General features: G+C 37.8%; 1 non-coding gene across 1 annotated transcript; it reads left to right on the top strand.

Moving 5' to 3' along the window:
• The first annotated feature begins 7,165 nt into the window (after window positions 1–7,165).
• Window positions 7,166–7,270, top strand: LOC141694219 (small nucleolar RNA R71). Its single transcript, XR_012563543.1, has one exon. It is a non-coding gene; the product is annotated as a small nucleolar RNA R71 (small nucleolar RNA).
• Window positions 7,271–19,952: the final 12,682 nt, after the last annotated feature.

Raw genomic sequence — 19,952 nt, forward strand, 5'->3', positions numbered from 1 at the left:
TGTTATTTTTGGCCTTTAGCCTAAATTATGGGGGCATTTTATTTTCATTGCATACTATACATCTTAAATAATATACGATAATAGTAACAATGACAAAATATGATTTTTTTATTGTGAATATATATAATTTTTACAATGATGCAATCTTTTGCCTGTAGTAAATGGCAATGATGCAATATTTTTCTTGTCTTACGGTAGTTGATAAAATTCCGACGATGTCAATGGCCCACATTGCGAAAGATATGGGGCTGAGAACCGAAGCCATTTCTTTTGGAGGCTACTTCGATACTGTAGCGAATAGTTGACAATATTTGCACTTCTTAGAATATTCGCTCGCATTGGTTCGCAAAGTCGGCCAAAAGAACCCTTGTCGACGAATTTTAAAGGCTAGAGCCTGACCTGCCAGATGTTCTCCGCAAATTCCTTCGTGCACCATCTCTAAAGCATGTTGCTGCTCTTCGAGATTCAAGCATCTTAAGAGGGGCTGAGTGATCGAGCGATGATACATCCTTTCATTGACAACAGTGTAGCTTGTTGCCCTATATTTTAAGTTTTAGGGTTTCCCTTCGGTCCAGAAGAAGGATTCATTTTTCTAGGTTATTCCGGATGAGAGTCATCCAATTGGCGCCATGGTGTATTTTCAGACAGTATTTTCTTTCGATTGAATGCGTCTTAGCTTCGGTGAGATAGATAGAACGGGTTAAGCTTTGTGTCTTAGCCGAAGCTAGCCTGGATAGGGCGTCCGCCCGACTGTTATTCTCTCTTCCTATTTGACTTAGTTCAAAAGTTTCAAATGATATAGAAGAGTCTTTTACCTTAGCAGCGTAGACCTTCGTACGGGGATTGTTAGGGCGAAAACACGCGCTAAAATTAAACGCAAGTATACGCATTCGCAAGTATCACAAGATATCAATCAGATTCGTTCCCACATAGACTGGTTTAGGTTAACTTCAATTTATGCACTTATGCAACAATGGTATGGTTATCGTTCAATGCTAATACAAAAAACAAATTGGGATTTGATTAAACTAAGAGATTATACTAAATAGCATTAACTAAGAGATTAAAAGTGATTGAATTAACTATATGAGACAAACATGGGATTCAAACTTCATTACTACTTCATTCAAAGTCATTGTTCTTAACCTTAGCATGCAATGGTGACTGAAAACTAATCAGATAACACGAAACTAGTAAACGCCAACTTTCGTTGTACGAATACCCTACTACCATACATCCACAAAAGAGATATAAGCTGAATAGATACCAATTATGTTGAGACCCTATATGTCTATAGAATTTGACAACATAAAGGTTTAATGCGCAAGTTATCTATCGTGATTACATAGGGCAAGTAAGATGGTTAAAATTACCTACGCATCATGCATAATAAATACATGAACCTATGCTAGCATGGCAAGTTCTAAACCTCTATATTCATTGTCGCTTCAATAGAGATTAATACACTATCTTATATATTTACGATGCACATAAGACGAATAAGCACAACCAATACTAGGATATCATAAAATCACCACAAACTTAGGTATCAAAACAATTAACTATAGAAATCCATAAGTAAATCCGTTAGAACCCCACGATAACGATTAGTTCATAACCGAACTCATCATCACCATGGGTTCCAATAAAAGCATGGTAAATAAACTAAGATAAACTAGGTCTGAAATAACTGAATAATTATATCAAAGTACGTTAACAAGAGTATTAGGTTTAAACAATAAAGAAAACAAGCATCCAAGATTACAATTCAAGCAAAGAATCACAAGTAAAAACTAGCTCTTCTTCTCATTCTTCAAATTTGTGCTATTAGGTCTTCAACCTATTTTTCTCCTTGCTCTCGTATATCAAAAACGTCTTTTAAGAGTCTTTAAATACCAGCCCAATTAGAGCAGAAGTCCATAAAATCAGTCTTCTATTGGAATAAGGATTCTGAAAAATCGACCTAACGCGGCCGCCCTGAGATCCTGCGCGACCGCCCTGGGTTTCTGTAAAGTGAGTGCGGCCGCCCTGAAGACTGGCGCGGCCGCCCTAAACTTCTGGAAAAACTGTTTTTTTTCTGCTTCTTGACTTATCTTGCTGGTTTTCTTCCCGCAATCGAACGAGGCTCCATGCTAACACTCTTCTACATAGAAACAATGTAATATCCATTTCTTCTTTCAAATATGCCCTAAAATGTAAAACACTACAAAAATACATCAAAAACACAAATACCTTGAGTACAAAACACCAATTCGAGTCTTTACGAAGCGTTCCAAGTGGATATAAATGTCACTTAACGCACCCCCAAACTTGAATCGATGCTTGTCCTCAAGCACAACAGACTCAAAACAAGAAATAAAAATGCATGAATGCAACTAACATGAATGCAATGATCCCCTCGGATTAACTAAACCAACCAATGAGCAACATCTCAATGAATGTAATTATTCACACAAAGTTCAATCAAATTCCACAAATCAACTCACAATCCAGAAACGTGCGAGTGCGCAATTGCCTAACGGATATACTCTCGAAACTAGATCAATAATCATAATTCACCTCTCGCCAAGACAATCACAAGGTTATAAACAGAATAAACGATAAAATCAAAATAACTGACAACACTTCAATTATAACAGAGTTATACAAGGATTCATGATTTTATTGATAACCCATATCGTGCCACCTCTTGACTTTCTCCTTGTACATTTTATTGTTCTCATATGCTTGAAGTCGGAACTCGTTGAGTTCATTCAATTGAAGCATCATTTTCTTATCAGCTGCATCCATATCAAGGTTCAATTTCTTCAAAGCCCGATATGCCTTGTGCTCTAGCTCCACAGGTAAATGACATCCTTTACCATAAACCAATTGAAACAGTGACATGCCTAGCGGAGTCTTGAATGTTGTTCGATAAGCCCAAACAGCTTCATCTAGCTTCAAAGACCAATCATTTCTCGATGGATAGACAACTTTCTCTAGAATGCACTTGATCTCTCTATTAGATATCTCACCTTGACCATTAATCTGAGGATAGTAGGCTGTAGCAATCCGATGATTCACATTATATCTCTGCATCATAGCAGTGAACTTGCGATTGCATAAATGTGATCCCTTATCACTGATTATGACTCTTGGAGTCCCAAATCTTGTGAATATCTGCTTGTGAAGAAAATTAAGCACTACCTTCGCATCATTCGTTGGCAAAGCCTTGACTTCGACCCATTTTGAGATATAATCTACCGCCAACAAGATATACTGATTATTGCAAGATAAGACAAATGGCCCCATGAAGTCAATTCCCCAAACATCGAAGACCTCAAGCTCGAGAAGCACATTAAGAGGCATCTCATCCTTTCTTGACATATTACCAACACGCTAACAATGATCATACTTCAGAACGAACTGATATGCATCATTAAACAGTGTAGGCCAGAAGAATCCTGCTTGAAGGATACGAGATGTTGTCTTTTCTCAACCATAGTGGCCTCCATAAACAGTTGCATGACAATCTCGCAAGATACCCTCCGTCTCGCTATACTGAATATATTTCCTGATGATTTGGCAACTCCTTGCCGAAACAAAAACGGCTCATCCCACATGTACCACTTCACCTCATGAGAAAACTTCTTCCTTTGAGCAGAAGTTAAGTCCGGGGGCATAATGTTGCTCACAAGATAGTTCACAATGTCTGCGAACCACGGTTCTTCTTCTTGCACCCCAAACAACTGCTCATCGGGAAAAGACTCATTTATCAATGTCTTATCCTGTGAAGCTGTACCTGGATCTTCTAAACGAGAGAGATGATTAACAACTTGATTCTCAGTACCTTTTATATCCTTGAACTCTACCTCAAACTCCTGAAGTAAAAGAACCTATCAAATCAATCTAGGTTTCGAGTCCTTCTTCGAGACGAGATAGCGAATTCGCAGCGTGATCAGTGAAAACTGTCACCTTCGTCCCAAGCAAATAAGATCGAAACTTCTAAAAATCGTATATAATGGCTAAGAGTTCCTTCTCAGTAGTAGTGTAGTTCAGTTGAGCACCATTGAGGGTATTACTAGCGTAGTAGACCACATGAAATATATTATTCTTCCTTTGCCAAAGAACCACTCCAACTGCATAGTCACTCGCATCGCACATCATTTTAAAAGTCTTATTCCAATAAGGTGTAGTTATGACATGTGTCGTGATCAAGCTCTTCTTTAAGCTTTCAAAAGCAGCTCGACACTCATCATCAAACTTGAAAGGAACATCTTTCTCTAATAGATTGCACAATGGTTTAGAGATTTTAGAGAAATCCTTGATGAACCGCCGATAAAAACCCGCATGACCAAGAAAACTGCGGATTCTCTTAACATAAATTGGTGGAGGGAGGTTTTCATTGACCCCCGCCTTGGCTTTGTCCACCTCAAGACCTTTACTAGAAACCTTGTGCCCAAGAATGATGCCTTGTTACACCATAAAGTGACATTTATCCCAGTTGAGAACTAGATTGGTCTCAACATACCTTTTAAGAACTGCGCCAAGATTTTACAAGCACTCGTCGAAAGAATCCCCGAACACAGAAAAATCATCCATGAACACCTTCACATTATGACCAATCATGTCCGAGAAGATGGCCATCATGCATATCTGAAATGTGGAAGGTGCACCATATAACCCAAAAGAAACTATTCTGAAGGCAAAAGTACCAAACGGACAAGTGAAGGTAGTCTTTTCCTGATCTTCTAGAGCGATATAAATCTATTTATAGCCCGAATAGCCATCCAGAAGATAATAGTATTCATGCCCAACTAACCTGTCAAGTATCTGATCAATAAAAGGAAGAGGGAAGTAATCTTTCCTCGTGGCTTTATTCAGCTTTCGATAATCCATGCAAACTCTCCACCTCATGACTGTTCGAGTAGGAATGAGCTCGTTCTTTTCATTAGCAACCACGGTGATGCCTCTTTTCTTCGGCACACACTGTATTGGGCTCACCCAAGAACTGTCAGAAATAGGATAGATGATCCCTGCATCTAGACACTTGAGAATTTCTTTCTTCATAACCTCATTTATGATCGGATTTAGCCTTCTCTGTTGCTCAACAATCGGCTTGCTTCCTTCCTCTAGCAGAATTTTGTGCATGCAATAAGAAGGGCTGATTACCTTGATATCTGCTATAGTTCATCCAATTGCCGACTTGAACTCTCTCAGAATTCTCAAGAGCTTTTCCTCATCACTACCTGAAAGGTCAGATGCAATAATAACAGGCAAAGTAGATGCATCACCTAAAAATGCATACCTCAAATGTTCAGGAAAAGGTTTAAGCTCAAGTGTAGGAGTTTCCTCAATAGATGGCTTGAGACGCCCCTCAACATTTTTGAGTTCTGAAAATCCAAGAGATTCAAAAGGCATATCCAACCTTCGCTTCCAAGGAGAAGCATTCAAATACTGCAACTTCTTATCACCTTCATAATCTTCACTATATGAATCTTCCATCAAGGTTTTCTCTAAGGTATCAGATCTTAGAATTTTATCAAGTTCTGAAGTAACCACATAATCGACCAATTCCACCTTTAAGCACTCCTCTTTATAAGTAGAGAATTTTATGGCATTGAAAACATTAAAGGTTACATCCTGATCCAGTACCCGCATAGTGAGCTCACCCTTCTGCATGTCAATCAAGGTTCGGCCAGTAGCCAAGAATGGTCTTCCCAAGATTATGGGAATCTTTTTATCCTCCTCGAAATCAAGAATTAAAAAGTCAGCAGGAAAGATGAGTTTGTCCACCTTGACCAAGACATCCTCCACAATGCCTCGTGGATATGTAATAGAATGATCGGCCAACTGCAAGGACATATATGTAGGATTTAGATCAGTTAAACCCAACTTATTGAAGATAGACAAAGGCATCAGATTGATGATAGCTCCCAAATCATATAAACACTTTTCGAATGACAAGTTTCCAATAGTGCAAGGAATAGTGAAGCTTCTAGGATCTTTAAGCTTCAGAGGTAACTTATGTTGCAACACAACACTGCATTCCTCCGTAAGAGCAACGGTCTCTAAGTCATTGAGCTTCATTTTTGGAGAGAGAATACCTTTCATAAACTTCGCATAACTTGGCATTTTTTCAAGAGTTTCAGTGAAAGGTATGTTGATATGCAGTTTCTTGAACACATCCATAAACTTAGCAAATTGCTTACCCAACTTTTGCTTCTGCAACCTCTTAGGAAAATGAGGTGGAGGATATACATGTTTTTCCCCTGTATTATCCTCAGGAGGAGTGTGTTCCACAGTTTTCTTCATTGGTTCCACGTCTGCTTCCTTCTGTACATCTTCTTCAGCCACAACTTCATCTTCTGAAACTTGAAATTTTTTGGGGCATGCAACCTTCCCAGACCTCAATGTAATTGCCTTAACCTGCTCCTTAGCTTCCCTCTTTCCTGGAACTGCTGTGTCATTAGGGAGTGTACCAGGTTGACGATTCAACAAAGCATTGGCAATCTTCCCAATTTGATTCTCCAGAGTCTTGATAGAAACCGCTTGGCTCTTGCACATGAGCCTCAACTCCTCCAATTCAGATTTTTCATAAGATTGACTTGTACTTCCATGCAATAGTTGTTGAAGTTGGAGTTATTGTCTTGGTACATATTGCGGTTGTTGAAAACCAGGAGGGTTGAATTGCTTTATTGCATACTGCTGATAAGGCTGTTGCACCGCATTCTGATTGTTGTTCCAGCTGAAGTTAGGATGATTGCGGTTGTTAGGATGATAAGTGGTTGGAACTGGTTGCTGCGACCTCTGAAAGTTGCTCACGAACTAAGCTGATTCACTAGATATATCACAATGTTCTATCTCATGCACACCAACACAAAGCTCATAAACACTTGTGATATGATTAACTTCATAATTTGACAAAGAATCCACCTTCATCGTTAAAGTCTTAAGCTGAGCGGCTATAGCAGTAGCTGTATCCACCTCTAGAATTCCTGCTACCTTGTTTTGAGGTAGTCTCTGAGTTGGATTCTGGTATTCATTAGCAGCAATCAGTTCAATCAACTCATAAGTTTCAATTTAGCTTTTAGCCCATAAGGCTCCACCTGATGCTGCATCGAACATGGGTCTAGACTGTGCTCCCAAATCATTATAAAAGCAGTTGATAATCATCCAGTCAGGCATCCTATGATAAGGACACTTCCTAAGCATCTCCTTATAGCGCTCCCAAGCTTCACACAAAGACTCTCCTGATTGATGCGCAAATTGAGTAAGAGCGTTCCTGATTGCAGTTGTCTTTGCCATAGGGAAGAATTTAGTAAGAAACTTCTTAGCAAGATCTTCCCAAGTAGTAATAGAGCCTGGTGGTAGAGAATGCAACCAGCAATTAGATTTATCCCTCAGAGAGAATGGGAAAAGCCAAGCTTTATAGCATCTTCAGAAACATTGTTGAATTTGAAAGTGTCGCAGATCTCGATGAAATCTCTAATGTGCATGTTGGGATCTTCCGCTGGAGAACCCCCAAACTGGACTGAGTTCTGCACAATCTGAATCGTGCTAGATTTGATTTCAAAAGTATTAGTCACGATGGCTGGTCTGATAATGTTAGACTGAATATCATTGATATTCGGCCGAGAATAATCCATCAAAGCTTTTGGATTCGCTACTGGTTCTCCCATTGCAATGATTGCCTCTTCTTCAACTTTCTCAACTTCTTCAAAAATCTCTTCAACTACTTCGACTTCTTTCTCCGCTTTATCCAGTATTCTCTTGCGAGATCGAGAACGCGTTAGCATAAACGCTCTCTAGAGTACCTGAAACACATCAAGCAAGCAAGTAAGTAAAATATCTGAGTTAGTAAACTTTAACGACCACTGATGTCAAGCACATAAACTAAAAATTAACACCGAGTCCCCGGCAGCGGCGCTAAATACTTGTTAGGGAGAAAACACGTGCTAAAATTACATGCAAGTATACGCGTTCGCAAGTATTATAAGATATCAATCAGATTCGTTCCCACAGAGACCGGTTTAGGTTAACTTCAATTTATGCACTTATGCAACAATGGTATGACTATTGTTCAATGCTAAGACAAATAACAAATTGGATTTTGATTAAACTAAGAGATTATACTAAATAGCATTAACTAAGAGATTAAAAGTGATTGAATTAACTATATAAGACAAACATGGGATTAACTTCATTACTAATTTATTCAAAGTCATTCTTCTTAACCTTAGCATGCAATGGTGATGACAACTAATCAGATAACATGAAACTAGTAAACGCCAACTTTTTTTGTACGAATACCCTACTACCAGACATCCACAAAAGAGATAGAAGCTGAATAGATACAAATTATGTTGAGATATATCTATAGAATTTGACAACATAAAGGTTTAATGTGCAAGTTATCTATCGTGATTACGTAGGGCAAGTAAGATGGTTAAAATTACCTACGCATCATGCATAATAACTGGGGTCGGGAGAGGACAAACATGAACCTATGCTAGCATGGAAAGTTTTAAACCTCTATATTCATTGTCGCTTCAATAGATATTAACACATTATCTTATATGTTCGCGATGCACATAAGATGAATAAGCACAACGAATACTAGGATATCATACAATCACCACACACTTAGGTATCAAAACAATTAACAATATAAACCCATAAGTAAATCTGTTAGATACCCACGATAATGATTAGTTCATAACCAAACTCATCATCGCCATGGGTTCCGATGAAAGCATGGTAAATAAACTAAGATAAACTAGGTCTGAAATAACTGAATAATTATATCAAAGTACGTTAACAAAAGTAATAGGTTCAAATAATAAAGAAAACAAGCATCCAAGATTACAACTTAAGGAAAGAATCACAAGTAAAAACTAGCTCTTATTTTCCTTCTTTGAATTTGTGCTATTAGGCCTTCTTTCTATTTTTCTCCTTGCTCTCGTATATCAAAAACGTCTTTTAAGAGTCTTTAAATATCAGCCCAATTAGAGCAGAAGTCCAGAAAATCAGTCTTCTATTGGAATTAGGATTCTGAAATATCGATCTAGCGCTGCCGCCCTGAGCTTCTGGAAAAACTGGTTTTTTCTGCTTCTTGACTTATCTTGCTGATTTCCTTCCCGTAATCGAAAGAGGCTCCATCCTAATACTCTTCTAGCATAGAAATAATGTAATATCCATTCCTTTTTCCAAATATGCCCTGAAATGTAATACACTACAAAAACACAAATAACTTGAGTACAAAACACCAATTCGAGCCTTTACGAAGCGTTCCACGTGGATATAAATGTCACTTAACATGGATCCCTTTGTTCATAATTCCCCGAGAAGTGCTTGATCACCAGCATTGAGTCGCTGAATGCCCTTAGATGTTTTGCTTCGAGGCTTCGGGTTAGTTCCATCCCAGCTAAGAGTTACTCTGCCTCATTGTTGGTGAGGGGAAAGTTGAACCGAATGATTTGACAGATTTTCAACCCATAGGGACTAAAGAGAATCAGACATGTTCCACGCTTCTTCCCAGCGACCGAACCATCCACAAAGAGTTTCCATTTTCCAGGGGTCCAAATGAGTTGTTCCCCTAGTACGAGGTCCTTCGGTCCTGAGAAGGTGCATTCAACCATAAAATCTGCCAAAGCCCGAGCTTTAATCCTCATTCGGGGAACGAACTCAAGGTCGTATTCTCCCAACTAGATGGACCAAGCTCCAACCCTTCCCGAAGCCTCTGGCCTTGTCAGAATTTTCTTCAATGGTTGATCGGTGACAATCTGCACCGTTCGGCCTTGCAAATAGTGTCGCAATTTTTGGGAGGCCATGACCAACCCATATGCGAACTTCTCGGTGTTGGAGTACCGTGTTTCAGCGTCCTTCATCACATGGAACACATAGAAGACAAGATGCCGGTTTCCCTCATGAATTTTTACCAAAACTGCTCCAAGAGTCATGTCGGACACAACTAGGTAGAGCTACAGAATTTTCTTCAGATCAGGTCTCATTAAGAGTGGGGCCCTGGTGAGATATTCCTTTACTTCTTCAAATGCTCTTTGGCATTCGGTCCCCACTCAAAATTCTTCGACCCCTTGAATATGGCGAAGAAAGAAAGCGCTTTCTCGACTGACTTTGAGATGAATCGCCGAAGGGATGCTAGTCAGCCTATTAGTTTCTGAAGGTCTCATATATATTTTAGAGCTTCCATATTGATAACAACTTCAATTTTTTCTGGGTTTGCTTCAATTCATCGGGTACCGACTATATAACCCAAAAACTTCCTGTTTGCTACTCTGAACGTACATTTATTCGGGCTTGTCTTCATATTATTCCTTCGGAGTATCTCAAATCACTCTCTCAGGTCTTCGACATGGTTTTGAAACAAAGATCTTACGATCATGTCATCCACATAAGCTTCTGTATTTTGGCCTATCTCTTCCTTGAACACTTTGTTCACCATTCGCTGAAACGTGGCTCCAGCGTTCTTAAGTCCGAAGGGCATTTTGATGTATGCATCGGTTCCCTTCGGAGTTATGAACGTTGTCTTCAGCACATATTTGTCGTTCATAGCAATTTGATCATAACTTGAAAAGCATCAAGAAAACTAAGTGTTTGGTATCCGGTCGTGGCGTCTATTAATTGGTCGATGCTGGGAAGAGGTTAGTGGTCCTTTAAACATATCTTGTTGAGTTCCGTATAATCCATGCACATCCTCCACTTTCCGTTGGATTTTGACGACCACCACATTGGCCAACCAGTCAGGATACTCGATTTCCTCAATAAACTTGGCTTCCAAGAGCTTTTCCACTTCAACCTAATGACTTTCTGTCGTTTGGCTATAAAAGTCATCTTCTTCTGCTTGACCAATTTGGCCTCGTGTTGTACATTAAGGCAATGCTTAGCCGACTTGGGATCTAAGCATGTACTTTGTGAAAGTGTTTGTCCAAAATCCAATCATGTATGCTGAGTTAGGAAGAACTTTCTTGTATTCCTGTTTGATTTCATTGAAATTAATAAAAGACTTGTTTTGGTTTTATTATGGGCTTTATCTATTTAAAGTGTATTAAAGAAGATGCTCCTTAGTTTAGAGTAAAGCTTCTAGAATTATAAAGAGATTATAATAGTGAGATCTAGAAGACGATAACTCTAGACTTAAACAGTTCCTGATCATAAGATAACTAATCGGATGTTAGTGGATCCGCAAAGATTGGTGCATACTATGCTTGCTCCCTTGAGGAGGATGTCTATTCTCATAGGCATTTGTGTGGTGACACTATAACTAGTATGTAGGTGCTTATTAGGGAATAAGTTCACTGAACATGACTCGATAAGTTGAACAACTAATGGAGATTACTCACGTGTCAATAGTTGTTCACTGAGTGATAGTTGTACAAGTGTCCTTAGACTTGAGATCGTTAAAGTTATATTGTATATAATGAACTGTGATTTGGTTTAGTCTTTAGTCTCAAGGACATCCATTAGGTCTATTCTGGGCATAAGGATTTGTGTATAGAGATAGTTAATGTCAATAGAGGATCTACCCCTTCCAGTATAGGAAGAGAATATCCTATGTTATTCTTAGTATGGGATTTCTGGAATCCCTGGCCAGAGTGTATGAGATTAGAAAGGAGTTTCGAATTTGCATTAATATGAACTTTGCATTATGAATAAGAAATCAAATGATTAAATTTGATAGGCCTGACACGAGATCCATGCCTTGTATTTAATCGGGATATTATAAGGGTAGAAGGAATTCATTGTACGGTAACTAGTCACTGACAGGTTCTTGGTATTCTAAGCAGTGAATTCATATTATCCGGATAGTCGCGATATGTTGAGAAACATCACTCATGATATAGAATAAATATAATTAATCAGTTAATTATATTTAGTGAATTTTAGTATTCATGTAAATAATTAATAAAAGTTTATTATTATTTATTTCTACTACAGGCATAATATTGAACCTATAGGGTCACACCATAAAAGAATATTTTCTTTGATGAAATAATGAGAGAGAGAATTATTTTCTAAATAGTTTAGAAAAAGAAATAATGATTAAAATAGTTTTAATTATTATTAAAGCATTTTATAAAGATAAAATGTGGGGCTAATATATATACTAATATATTATGAAAAACCCTAGGAGAGCCCTATAAATAGAATGAGATGGCTCATTCTAAACATATACTTGGTTTTGTGAAAACCCTAAGAAGAGCTAGCCTCCATCTTCTTCCTCTCTCTCTCTCCCCCAAAAACTCCATTTTTATAAAGGCTTGGTTTTATAAAAAGCTTCATCGAAGAGGATTATTCTTGGTGGATACTGGTAGAGTGCTTCACACATTGAGGAGCAACTGCTAGCAACCATATTATAAAGCTTCGATTTTAAGGTATGGTTACGATTCCTCCGTTTTTCTGATTTATACGTTTTTCAATATATGCGATACATGATTTTTACAGAATAATTATTATATCACGCTTCCGCTCATCCGTAAATTCCTTCATTGGCATCAGAGCAAGGTTCTGTATATAGAGATTCATATAAAAAAATTCAGATTTTTTATACATGTATGGATTTGTTATGATTTTTGTAAGTGTATTTAGATTTAATTATGAATTAATTCGAAATAATTTTTGCATAAGATCTTGACTACTGATCTGGGTTCCACAAGTGTTGTAGATCATCTAGGTATTTTTTTCATAATTTTGTGATGTGTAGATTATTTGTTATGAATTTTTAAAAATTGTTTTAATTAAAATTCATGAAATAATTATGCATGTGAATAAAAATATGATTAAAATTTGCACAAGTACCCCTGGCTGATCTGATAATTTTCTGCTAATGTCTGATTTAAGAAATTAGATTTAACAAAAGGGGGGTCACCCTTTCGTTTGTTTTTTAACGGCTGACAACGGCAGGAAGAAAACAAAAAAAAACACTGTACTGCAAGGTCGGCCTGGGCGCGTGAAGCGCACGGGGGGGGGGGGGGGGCGCATTCCGGGAATGCGTTACACCCCGTTGCGCATTCACGGAATGCATTACACCCGTTAATGGCTTAACAGGGTTGTAACGCATTACCGGAATGCGTTACATACTTACAGCCCTTGTAACGCATTCCTGTAATGCGTTACAGCCCATCTGTCCACATTAAATTTGATTTTTTGGGAGTTTCGTAACTCCATTTTGGGCGTGCAATATATCGTTGGATTCATTTTTCCGAGACGGATCTAATGGAGTTGTCCAATATTTTTTATATAAAAGTTTAGAATTGTTTATATTTCCGAAAGTGTTTTAAAGCATGTTTTAATTGTTTTAATTGCTTTTAAATGCTATAATAAATCCATACATCATTATATCAATGTGTGACATGATATTACTTGCATGCTTACTTGTTTATTTATTTTTATATATGAGATATATGCCTATGTTTACCATGCGATGAAAGATTTAGGTGAACTTAAATCAAAATAAGGCGTGCTCTTGAAAATCTAGAATAGGAATCGTTTCTTGCCTTAACAATAATATTATGAATACAATCATGAGATTCTTGTGTTTATGAAACACGTAATTAAATATGAATTTTCAATATTGAGAGAAAGGATGATTATGTCAAAGCAGATTTCGATATGTAAGAAAGGGATATTAAGCGACGCCTTTTGACAATGCTCCCCCCGATCTGGGAATCGTCTGATTATCGATTACTGATTTGAAATATTTATTTTAAAAGGAAGAATCTCTTTATAATATGATTATGATTGTAACATAATATAATCCCTCTAAAATTAAATTATATCGAGTAGTAATTGGTCAATGACACAACGAGTTTGTGTCGGTCATAGCCTTCCAACATGGTAGAAAGTAGTTCTTATTTTTAAATTATTGTCGTTTCGTGCTACAGCCGAGGGCTTTGATTTCAAAATAAGAAATAATTGTCTATTACATAGAGATGTGTACATTGATTTAGAATCTAACGGTCGTTACGTGTTGCAGCTGTGGGCTGTTGGAGACTGATTCAATTGTACGAAATGTTGGGTTAGACTTGACTTAAAATATTGAGTCTGTCGTGCTACAGCCGTGACTCAATTATTCAAGAGGCTAAAATTTTATTATGGAATAACATAAGATGTAATTGACAAGAGTTGTTTGCCTATTGAATATCACATGATGTTTCGTGCTACCGCCGAGGTTGTGTGATGGAATGTAGGATCCCTATTCTCACTAGCATTATGAATGCTTAATTTTTCACTTAAGGGGGTTGTATAAATTAGATAAACTTGTGGGGGCCACTTATGAATAAAGACCTGATTCATATAGTGTTTTGAAATGAAATTGAATATTTGCTAAGTGTTGTTATGTGTTCATCATTTACAGATTTACTATATACGTTATGTCTTCTGCACTATCACTCCCGAGTATACTAGATGCTCACAAGTTGATTGGTCCTAATTTTGCTGACTGGCTTCGAAACTTGAGAATTGTTCTCAGGGTTGAGAAGCTGGAATATGTGCCTGACTCACCTAAGCCTGCTGACGATGCACATAATGATGAACATGTTGTGTATCGTAAGTGGATAGATGATGCAAATGTTGCTCAATGTATCATGCTAGCTTCCTTGAACATTGAGCTACAGAAGCAGCATGAGCATATGGATGCTCACACTATCCTTACGCATCTACAAGAGTTGTATGATGCGGCTGGGAGGACAACTCGATATGAGATATCGAAGGAGCTGTTCGGTTGTAGGATGTCTGAAGGATCATCAGTGAATGACCATGTACTTAGGATAATCAATTTGATTGAACGTCTTGGACAACTTGGTTTTAACATGGATGGGGAACTGACTCAAGACTTGGTCTTGCAATCACTTCCGGGTTCGTTTTCGCAGTTTGTTGTGAACTTTCACATGAATAAGCTGGATGTTAGCCTGGCTGAACTCCACAACATGTTGAAGACTGCGGAATCGAATTTTCCCTCCAAGAAGAGCTCTGTTCTTCTAATTGGTGAAGGTTCCAATCCTAAAAAAAGGAAGAAGAACCCTTCCAAGAAGAAGAAAGTAGGTGAGAAAAAGCCGGTTCCACCAAAAGCTGAAGACCCCAAGAGCAAAGCTGTTTGCTTCCACTGTAACAAGGTGGGGAACTGGAAAAGGAATTGCAAGGTTTACCTTGCAGAATTGAAGAAGAAGAAGGGTAGTGAGACTACCGCTTCTGTTTCAGGTATGTTCATGATTGAAGTGAATACGTCATTAAATCAAATTTCTACTTGGGTATTAGATACCGTCTGTGGTTCTCACATTTACAATTCGCTGCAGGGACTAAGGAGAAGTAGGACTCTTGAGGAAGAGGATGTGATTCTACGGATGGGAAATGGAGCAAGGGTTGCTGCTGAAGCTGTAGGATCATTTCATTTACATATGCCTACGGGCAAGACTATTGTTTTAAATAATTGTTATTTTGTTCCCTCGATTGTGAGGAATATTATTTTTATTCCCATGTTAGACTTGGTTGGATTTTCGTTTGTTATTCAGAATAATAAATGTACAATTCTTAGAGATAACGTTCTTTATGGAAATGGTATTTTAAATAATGGTCTGTATGTATGTGACGTAGAGCATAATTTACTACAAATTGAACATACTAATAAAAGAAAAAGGGATGATGAAAATCTCACCTTTTTGTGGCACTGCAGACTTGGTCATATTAGTGAAAATAGACCGCGGACATTGCATAAGGAAGGGTTACTTGACCCCTTTGATTTTGAATCATATCCTACATGCGAGTCTTGTCTATTGGGCAAAATGACCAAATCTCCATTTAGTGGACATGGAGAGAGGGTTGCAGATTTGCTAGGATTGGTACACACAGATGTATGTGGACCAATGTCTACGCAAGCCATGGGTGGATTTTTATACTTCATTACTTTCATAGATGATCGATCTATATTCAGATATGTGTATTTGATGAAATACAAGTCTGAAGCCTTTGAAAAGTTCAAAGAATATAAGCATGAAGTGGAGAAACAAACCAAACATAATATTAAAACTCTTCGATTAGATCGAGGTGGTGAATACTTGAATGGAGAGTTTCTAGATTTTCTCAAAGAAAATGGTATATTCTCCCAGTGGACTCCTTCATATACTCCACAGTTGAATGGGGTATTTAAAAGGAGAAATCGAACTTTGTTAGACATGGTTCGGTCCATGATGAGCAATGCGGATCTTCCAGTATTCCTGTGGGGTTATGCATTGGAAACCTCAGCATATTTACTGAATAAGGTGCCTTCCAAATCTGTTCCTCAAACTCCATATGAGATATGGAAAGAAAGGAACCTGAGGCTTAAACACGTTAAGATTTGGGGATGTCCATCTTATGTCAAGAAAGTTGACCCTGATAAGCTGGAATCTCGATCCGTAAAATGTAGTTTTGTGGGATATTCTAAAGAGACTTTAGGGTATTACTTTTACACCGATCATAGGGTGTTTGTCTCCAGACATGCTACCTTCTTGGAAAAGCAGTTTATCCTTGAAGGAAACAGTGGGAGCAAAATTGAACTTGATGAATTTCAAGAAGCAAAAACTACTACAGTTCAAGTGGAAACACCTGTTCAGACTGAACAACCTTCTGTGGAATAGCCCATTCGTAGGTCATGGAGGGTGTCTTGCCAACCGGAGAGGTATTATGGCCTTGTCATTGAGAATGACAATGAGTTGTCAATCAGTGATGATGACAACCCTATGACCTATAATGAGGCTATGAGTAGTGTTGACTCAGAGAAATGGCAAAATGCCATGAAATCCTAAATGGAATCTATGTATACCAACCAAGTATGGACTTTGGTTGAAGCACCTGAGGGTATGAAGCCTATTGAGTGCAAATGGGTATACAAAAGAAAGATTGGAGCAGATGGCCAGGTGGAGACCTATAAAGCCAGGCGCGTGGCAAAAGGATTCAGACAAAGGCAAGGGATTGACTTTGATGAAACTTTTTCGCCTGTAGCCCTGTTAAAATCAATTCGGATTTTGCTTGCGATTGCTGCTTACTACGACTATGCGATCTGCAAAAATACGTGAAAACGGCCTTCCTCAATGGGAAACTTGAAGAGGAAGTGTATATGACACAACCAGAGGGTTTTCTTTCCAAGGGAAATGAACACCTAGTGTGTAAGCTGCTGCGAACCATATATGGTTTAAAGCAAGCTTCTCGTAGATGGAACATCCGTTTTGATGAGACAATCAAAGAGTTTGGTTTTATCAAAAACATAGATGAACCATGTGTCTACAAGAAGGTTGGTGGGAGCGCGGTAACATTTCTTGTATTGTATATGGATGATATACTTCTTATAGGAAATGATATACCGATGCTGCAATCAGTCAAAGTGTGGCTATCAAAGAACTTCACTATGAAGGACTTGGGAGAAGCATCCTACATTCTCGGTATGAAGATCTATAGAGATAGATCTAGAAGAATGATAGGTCTTACCCAGGGTACATACATCCAGAAAGTGCTTAAAAGGTTTAGCATGGAAAACTCCAAAAGAGGTCTCATACCGATGAGCCATGGAGTGTCCCTTTCCGAAAAGATATCTCCTAAGACACCTGAGGAAAGAGAGCGTATGAGTAAGATTCCTTATGCTTCAACAATAGGATCTATCATGTACGCGATATTATGTAATAGGCCTGATGTTGCTTATTTTTTTTTTGACAAATGCAGGAAGTTCTCATTAAATTGAATATAGTACAGTCGGGACAAACCCCCAACTGTCGATACAACCAGGTGAGAAAACAAATAACATACTAAAACCAATTAGATGATTTGTTTCCTGATCGTTTAACACATAGAATTTAAAAATTCTTGAAATTAAAAATGAAATCAAAGACATCCCAAGCGATCCAAATTGCAGCAGCATCTCTGAAAATAACAACATCGCAATTGACCATATCACATAAAAACTATGGTTAGCCCAGTGTTCAGAAACACCAATCGCATAAAATGAGATTGAAGAAGCGGCACCCCAGCTATCTACATGCCGGACACCGGCTATAGACATGCCGAAGGCACCCCAGCTATCTACATGCCGGATACCAGCTATAGACATGCCGAAAGTATAAACCCATGAAAAATGAACAATCTTTAGTTGTGAAAGGTGAGCTCTTGCAATAATCACCACCGTCCCAGATCCAATGCAGGCTTTGCAAATCACCAAAAATATCAATAAATTCGTCCTCAACAGATCTATCAACAGATAAACCCAACAATGACTAAATAAAAACATAACAAACACTCCAAAAGGAGAGACAAATCACACACTCCAAAAGGAGAGACACACAAACACCAAAAAATTGGATTTTATTGAAAGAAAATAAACGAGAATAACAGAAAATAAAGGGGTTGGGGCTTTCCACCGGAGAAAACCAGTGGAAGCCCCTCGATTTACTTGAAAATAGACAAACCCTAATTTCAGCACCAATTATAGTATTTTTATTATTTTATATCCATGTTTAATTGATGTTGCTTATTCAATTAGTGTGACGAGCAGATATCAGTCCAATCCAGGTGAAGACCATTGGAAAGCAGTGAAGAATGTCCTTAAGTACTTGCGAAGGACTAAGGATATTTTTCTTGTTTTTGGTGGTGGATCTGAGTTGAAAATAGAGGGTTATACTGACTCTAGATTTCAATCAGAAAGTGATGATAGCAAATCCATGTCAGGGTACGTGTTTACTCTGAATGGTGGTGTGATTAGTTGAAGAGTTCCAAACAGTCTACAACGGCTGACTCCACAGCGGAAGCATAATATATAGCTGCAAGTGAGGCTGCAAAAGAAGCCGTTTGGATGAGAAAATTTGTTTCTGAGTTGGGAGTTGTTCCTAGCATTGAGGAGCCTATTGTGTTGTATTGTGATAATAACGTAGCAATAACACAAGCCAAGGAATCCAGGTCTCATAAAAATTCCAAACATGTTTTGCGACACTTTCATTTAATTAGGGAAATCATTGAAAGAAGAGATGTCAAGATTTAGAGAGTTGACACACATAACAACGTAGCAGACCCACTCACAAAGTAATTGTCTCAGATTCACTTTGATCGTCATAAAAAGAAGATGAGTATTAGATACCAGGGTGATTGGCTTTAGTTCAAGTGGGAGATTGAAAGTGTTTGTCGTAAATCCAATCATGTATGATGAGTTAGGAAGAACTTTCTTGTATTCCTATTTGATTTCATTGAAATTAATAAAAGAACATTCCGTACAATTGAATCAGTCCCCAAAGGCCCACGGCTGTGGCACGTACCGACCTTTAGATTCTTATTCAATGTACACATCTCTATGTAATAGACAAGTATTTCTTATTTCGAAATCAAAGCCCTCGGCGGTAGCACGAACCAACAATGATTCAAAAATAAGAACTACTTTTCTATCATGTTGGAAGGCTATGACCGACACAAGCCCGTTGTGTCATTGGCCAATTACTACTTGATATTATTTAATTTTAGAGGGATTATATTACGTTACAATCATAATCATATTATAAAGAGATTCTTCCTTTTAAATTAAATATTTCAAATCAATAATCAATAATCAGATGAGTCCCAGATCGGGTGGAGCATTGTCAAGAGGCGTCACTTAATAACCCTTTCTTACAGATAGAAATCTGTTGTTGACAGAATCATCCTTTCTCCCATATTGAAAATTCATATTCAATTACGTGTTTCATAAACACAAGAATCTCATGATTGTATTCATAATATTATTATTAAGGTTATGAAACAATTTCACTATACTAGATAATCTAACAAACGCCTTATGTTCATTTAAGTTCACCTAAATCTATCATCGCATGATAAACTAAGCATATATCACATATATAAACATGAATAAACATCAAGGTAGACATGTTACATCATCTAGCATATTAGTCTAAGCATTATACATCTCTATGTATCACATGAAGCATTTAAAAGCAATTAAAACA

This window comes from Apium graveolens, chromosome 10, assembly GCF_009905375.1.
Source record: "Apium graveolens cultivar Ventura chromosome 10, ASM990537v1, whole genome shotgun sequence".
In the NCBI taxonomy this organism is placed as follows: domain Eukaryota; kingdom Viridiplantae; phylum Streptophyta; class Magnoliopsida; order Apiales; family Apiaceae; genus Apium; species Apium graveolens.